The sequence below is a fragment of the Prenolepis imparis genome, unplaced genomic scaffold, assembly GCF_030444845.1.
Source record: "Prenolepis imparis isolate NDT839.2.m4 unplaced genomic scaffold, iyPreImpa1.0 SCAF_2, whole genome shotgun sequence".
Taxonomy (NCBI): Eukaryota; Metazoa; Arthropoda; class Insecta; order Hymenoptera; family Formicidae; genus Prenolepis; species Prenolepis imparis.
This window is the reverse complement of record NW_028141160.1, coordinates 2,114,396-2,120,865: the sequence shown is the minus strand read 5'-3', so window position 1 is coordinate 2,120,865 and position 6,470 is coordinate 2,114,396. Positions and strand designations below refer to the sequence as shown.

General features: G+C 39.4%; 1 protein-coding gene across 6 annotated transcripts in view; it reads left to right on the top strand.

Moving 5' to 3' along the window:
- LOC145945589 (uncharacterized) overlaps positions 1-6,470 on the top strand; it is a 169,132-nt gene that overhangs the window by 127,750 nt on the left and 34,912 nt on the right. The window lies entirely within an intron of this gene.

Here is a 6,470-nt window from a genome sequence, read left to right as displayed (position 1 = left end):
TAAATAGAATATCATTAAAGGATGTTTGGTAAAATTTGAAATTGAATTTGGCGAGGATCGGGCGAGGCGTAAAAGGATTTATTTTTTTTAATTTTTCAAAAAATGTAGATTTTTTTATTTTGGAACATATGAAAGTGAATACATACATACAGACATACACACACATATACGGGACATTTAAAAAAATATTTTATGTGAAAAAAGTATTCAAATTGGAACTTACTTCCTCATTTTATTTTACTCATTAAGTTTCTATGAGAAAGCCAAAATTGTAAAACCAGCTTGCTCATAGAATGAGCGAAATAAAATAGTGAGAAAGCAATATGTAAGTTTCCAATTTGCACTCTTTTTTGGTTAAATGTTTTCAGAACTATCTCGAGTCCTTTTTTGTTTTGCACTGCATGCCATTTATCATCATGCCACTCTTCATTACTTTTTTCATCGCTTGTCTGATTATCTGACACGAAAGCCAGATGGTCCACTTCTATGTCATTGCGACTACTTACTGACGATAGCAGTGAGCTCGTTCACTCTACCATCTATCACCGGTTCTGGAGCATATCTGAATCCTTGTTCCGTAATAGTATTTTCCTTAATTGTACTCATCATGGAGTATTTAGTTGTGTTTAGTCCGCGAAAGCTATTTTATTTTACTCTTACTCTCTAGTAAATCAGCTTTCTCTATCCGCCACCTTGGAGCACGAAACATAGGGATTCACCTCTCCCCGTTACTCATTTATACATTAGATTTATTTATTTTAAAAAATTAACAATGTTTCTTGTTGGAAAACTTTCTAACAATTCGTGTTTCGCAGTTTCATTTTTTTCGCTCTAAAACTTTTTGTTTTATTGGAGAAAATTACTATTCTAATAGTAACAAATAATATAACGTGCTAATAATGAATAATATAATGTACGTTTTATCCATATATAATAATATACATAATATAATATTGCAACAGTTTGCCTTTTCTAACGCTTTGGATCAGTTTGCCGATGGCAGAATTCGGGACAAAGGGGAAACTCAAACTCACCTTATGGAATACTGAGTGTAGGCAGACAAGAATAATCGTAGTCGCGAGGTCTACAAACTAGTTACAATAATGTAGCTAGCGGATCTTATCACTGATGAAGATATTTACAATGCGATACGCGGATATTTTTATTGGAGAATTACATGCTATGCGGCATTTATAATATGGTTCGAGGATAGGCAAGCTCGCGGATTTTATAACTACTATGTATAAGACTGCTCGCCGGTCTTGCTACGCAGTATTTATAATATGGTTCACTAGGGGGCGGTAGCAAGCTGCAAAATACCGAGACGGCTCACAATCAGCCTAACAGAAAAAAACATTCTCTGCCTGGTCTGATATTTGGAGGATTTAGAATCAAGACACGTAATTACAGTTTACAAACGGCCATGATAAACTGCTGAAAACGCAAATCAAAATTGATATCCTCATCTCCGAATCGCCTTTTATAATTGACACCGCAAGTTGGTCGGTTCGGCACGTGATGGAGCGGCTCTTATGGATGGGTTTTTTTATACGTGAGGAAATCCATCGTTGATCTCTGTCACCCCAGAAGAGAAGTGGCGGGGTATGTCGAATTCCTACCGACTAAAACCCTATAGGTGTCCTTTTATGGTGTTACATAGAGAATGCCTGAGAATTGCCGCAACATTTCATCCAGGATATCACGCCAGCGCGTAAAGAATTCTCTCAGGTGAGGTCCTTCACTATTTCATAAATTGGGAATGTCATATCATTTGTGACAAATCAGGACACCAGCTAATCGCCACATTTTTCTGATGGTGAAAGGTTTAGTTGGTGATAGAGAGATTCCGCTCTGCCAACCAAACCAACCTTCCGGAAACTTCTCCGCCGACGATTTCCTCCGACGAAAAAGCGGAGCCTTCTCGTAGAAGACGAGAGAGAGCCGGTATAATAACAGGCCTCCTTCTGCCCGTAGCTTGCGCGACACCGATAGTAATGGGAGGCGATTGTTGTTGACCTCCCTCCCTGTCGGAGGGTCAAATATCGCGTAAATGCGCAGGAACGCGATTACGGTGGGGCTATTACCCGAGGTCGCCCGTGTTATTCTTGGGAGGAGAAGATGCACGCTCCTTTCCTCATCGCACCCTTTCTGCTGCCTCCTTCTTAATTTGATGATCTCAGAGCAAAAGGAAGCAAAACTCTTCCATGCCTCCTTCCAACCATGGCCGCTATAATAACCGGAAGGAAAGATCTGGACCAATCTTTATTAATTGCATTGTTTCAACTCTGTATTACAGAGTCTGTAAAACTCTGAAATGACAGACAATAAGGAGCATTTTCGTCATATTATATTTTTTATTTTCAAAAAGTGAGTGTGTGGATCGCGGGTGATACATGAATGCGGAGGTCATCAATCGGGACAGAGAGGGGGAGAAGTTATTGTTTAAAAAAACTAGTGTCCCGGTTGGTTATTACAATAATTTTTCAATAAATAATTAAATGATACAAAAAAAATTAGTGCGTGTGTGTGTGAGAGTGAGTGAGTGCTAATGAGGATCATAGGAGTTCGATAATTTCGGCGGTAGAGAGGGGAAGGAAGGCTCGGAGGATGTCAATGGGAAATCCTACAGGATTGGGATGGATAGGAGTAAACATAGGGATAAGAGTGCCGGGGAGATTTCCCGCTACAATTCTGTAGAACTGCTTTTCATCGGGATCGTCTGGCCCGCAGGTGTAAACACCTTCTGGGAGAGGGAGATCTAAGATAAGGAAGTTAGAGAGGAGCCATTTATAGAATTCTTCCCCATGATTGAAGGGAATTTTGCCGCTGTGCCCCTTGATAAAGGCATAGTCGTCGTTATAAATAAAGGGGATTTCTCCCATCTCTTGGCAAGTGCAACTTTCGCTACACTCTACATTAGGTGGGGAGAGGGAACGATTGGGACAGGGAGAGGGAGGGTGGTTCTGAGGAGCAGGAGACGGAATGCGCGCTGGCTCTGACGAGGAAATCGGAGAGTAATGGGGAGTATCAGGATTTCTATTGCCGTTGTACTTGTTAATTGTACTGATGTGGTCGGTAATTAAACGTTCTAATAGTTCGTGCGATTGACTGTCGTCGGGGAATAAATCGGCCGTAGCCCGAGCCACTTCTTGCCTCAGGCGTCAATTCCGACGATTTCGAGCACGCTTTGCTCCAGCTCTCGAAGTCCGCTTTCTTAAATCGTCCACTAAGAAACGACGAACGATAAGAAAAATCGATCGAGGCGATGGCGTGTAATTTCGAAATAATTCTTGGAATACTTATCTTTTTCTATTCTGTCATTATTAATTCTTGATTAAATAAAATCTGATTAAATAAAAAAAAAATTCTTTTTCCTATTCTTTGCGCATGTATAATTTGAGAGAGAGAGAGGGGGGGGAGGGAGAGAGAGAGGGGGAGAGAGAGGGAGAAAGAGAGGGAGAGAGAGAGGGAGGGGAGAGAGAGAGAGAGAGAGAGAGAGAGAGAGAGAGAGAGAGAGAGAGAGAGAGAGAGAGAGAGAGAGAGAGAGAGAGAGAGAGAGAGAGAGAGAGAGAGAGAGAGAGAGAGAGAGAGAGTGAGTGAGTGAATAATGTTGAGTAGGGGGAAGATATGGAAAACGGAATCACGAATCTCGCCATTATTACGAGAGATCCTAAGTGATTTTCGGGATGGACGAAATCACGGATCTCGCTGTTATCACGGGAGATCCTGAGTGATTTCCGAGATGTGCGAAATCACGGATCTCGCCGCTATCACGGGAGATCCTCTGTGATTTCCGGAGTGGAAGAGAGAGAGGAAGAGAAAGGTTTAGGGTTGGATAGAATAGGACTTGCGCAAAAGGAGATGAAGAAGATGGCTTTATCTTGAGTCCAAGAATTATTTCGGTACGGGGTGAAAATTTTACTTTATGTTTTCTTTTTCCTTATACATGTGTGTCTTGACTTACTGTTAGTGGAATGCGTTGTTAATAATGGCTGCTGGGTTGTTCTGGTCTGGTTGTGTGGTCTCTCGGACTTGCACTATGTTCTTTCACTTTGCACTCTAAACGAACGTCGGAATTTGAGTTGAAGCCGGATTTCGAAATCGATTGTGTGTAAAAAGTCCGAAGAGTCTAAATACGAGGCCGGATAGCTCGTGCACGGCAAACTGCGCTCAAAAGTCCGGAGTAGAATCTGCTCTCCCGAGGGATGTCGCGGGTATATCAACCTTCTTGCTCCTCCTCTCCATTGGTTTATTAACATTTCCTGACGAATAGGCAATTTTTCAATGACGCCCTTTAGGTCCCGGGGGCGTCGCTTTTGATTTTACAATTATCATGGTTGGTCAGGGCTTTTGTTTAGGCCCTTACGTTTCGACCAATGGAGAATTTGTTGCTATCAAGTGTGGTTGATATTTTTATTACCCTCTCGATCTTATCTTAGGCAGATATCGCGTAACGACGATCTGTCAGCCGAGAATTGTTTAGAATCGCTTATCGTTGTTAGTCTCTCTTCTAAAATTTTATTAGTTTTCCCAAGTGTTGGTTTCGTTTAGAGAACTGTCGACTAGTTTAACTTTTTAGAATATAATGAGTTACAGTTTGAATTTTATGAGTTGATCTGTATACTTCTCTAGTTCTGTATATATTCTTTTATTTTTACGATAAAGCTATCTCGGAATATGTTTGCATCGCCTGTTAGATCGTCGGTTTATTTGCGCGACTGCGATATTTAAAATATCGCCTTGAGTTCTCCGAAAGAAAAGAATTGTGGAGTCTACAGGACGTAACGATTCTTTACTATTATTATTAAACTATCTCGGCATGTTTTCCTCGCCTATCAGATCGTAGTTTATTTGTGCATCTGCGATATTTCGAATATCGCCTTGCGTTCTCCGAAAGAAAAGAATCGCGGAGTCCATAGGACGTAACACATGTAATAAATAGGGCCCGGATGTTCGGGCGATTTCTCGGGTCGCGCGCGGAGCACCACTGCGTGCAGGAGACCTGACGCCCGCCGACCGCATCCGAATTGACAGTCGTCGGGCGTCGTGTCTCCTCGAGAAATGTTGCTACCTCACTGGCACACAGCGGTGCTCCGCGCGCGACCCGAGAAATCGCTCGAACATCCGGGTCCTAGCAATAAACATAAATATTTTACTTTAAAGTTAAAAAAGAATCATTTATAAAATGTATATATATATATTTTACAAATAAATTATTATACAATATGTGTATATACGAGGGTAAGTCAAAAAGTAAAGGGACAAATAAAAAAAACACATTTATTTTAACCTATGTGGAAAATTTACATATCATTTTTCGACATAATCCCCACCAACATCGATACACTTGATCCACCGCTTAACATGCTTCTGTATTCCATCCTGGAAGAAAGATTTGGGTTGGGTGCGTAGCCAGTTATGCACCACTACAATGATCTCCTCATCCAAAGAAAAATTTTTTCCTCATAATGCTTCTTTTAATGGACCGAAAAGATAAAAAGAAAAAAAAAGAAAAGAAATACTACGAGAAAAAAAATTTTCTTTGGATGAGAAGGTCATTGCAGTAGTGCATAACTGATTACGCACCCAACCCAAATCTTTCTTCCAGGATGGAATACAGAAGCTTGTTAAGCGGTAGATCAAGTGTATCGATGTTGGTGGGGATTATGTCGAAAAATGATATGTAAATTTTCCACATAGATTAAAATAAATGTGCTTTTTTTTATTTGTCCCTTTACTTTTTGACTCTTACCCTCGTATGTATATATATATTATATATATTTCTACATTTATTACATAATTTTATAATGAATATACAGATCTGTATACAGGGTGAGTCTGATAAAAAATTTACTATATTTTTCTCGAAAACGGTTAGAGATAGGAAAAGACATCCATTATTAACATTGTAGGATTTAAAAATATCTATTTACAGATCTTATCACTTTAATCTTGGATGATTTTGGATTCCTTTATCTTTAGCCGTTTTCGAGAAAAATGTGGTTAACTTTTTATCAGACTCACCCTGCGTACATTTGTATTTACATTATATTATTATATTTATCTTTTTTCTTTTTCTATTTTTTTTCTTTTTTAAATATATTATTAACAATTTATTTTTATATATTTTTCATTAAAATACATTATTCTGGATTATTATTTATTGCCACATGTATCAAGTTAGAGTAAACGAAAAGTAAAAACGAGAGAGTAAAGACCCATAGAAAAACGTAAACAGTAAGGGCCGGAGCACAGACATTTGCATAACACATAACGCATAACGCATAAGACATAAGGGATTTAATCAAAGTTCTTTATTTCTACCCTGGAGATGAAAATAAAGGACTCTGTTTGGTTGATTCCCTTATGCATTATGCGTCATGCAAAATTCTGTACTCTGGCTCTAAGATTTAAAACTTAAGCGAATCGACCAATCACGATTAAACAGTAAGGCATGTCCCTTCCTTGTC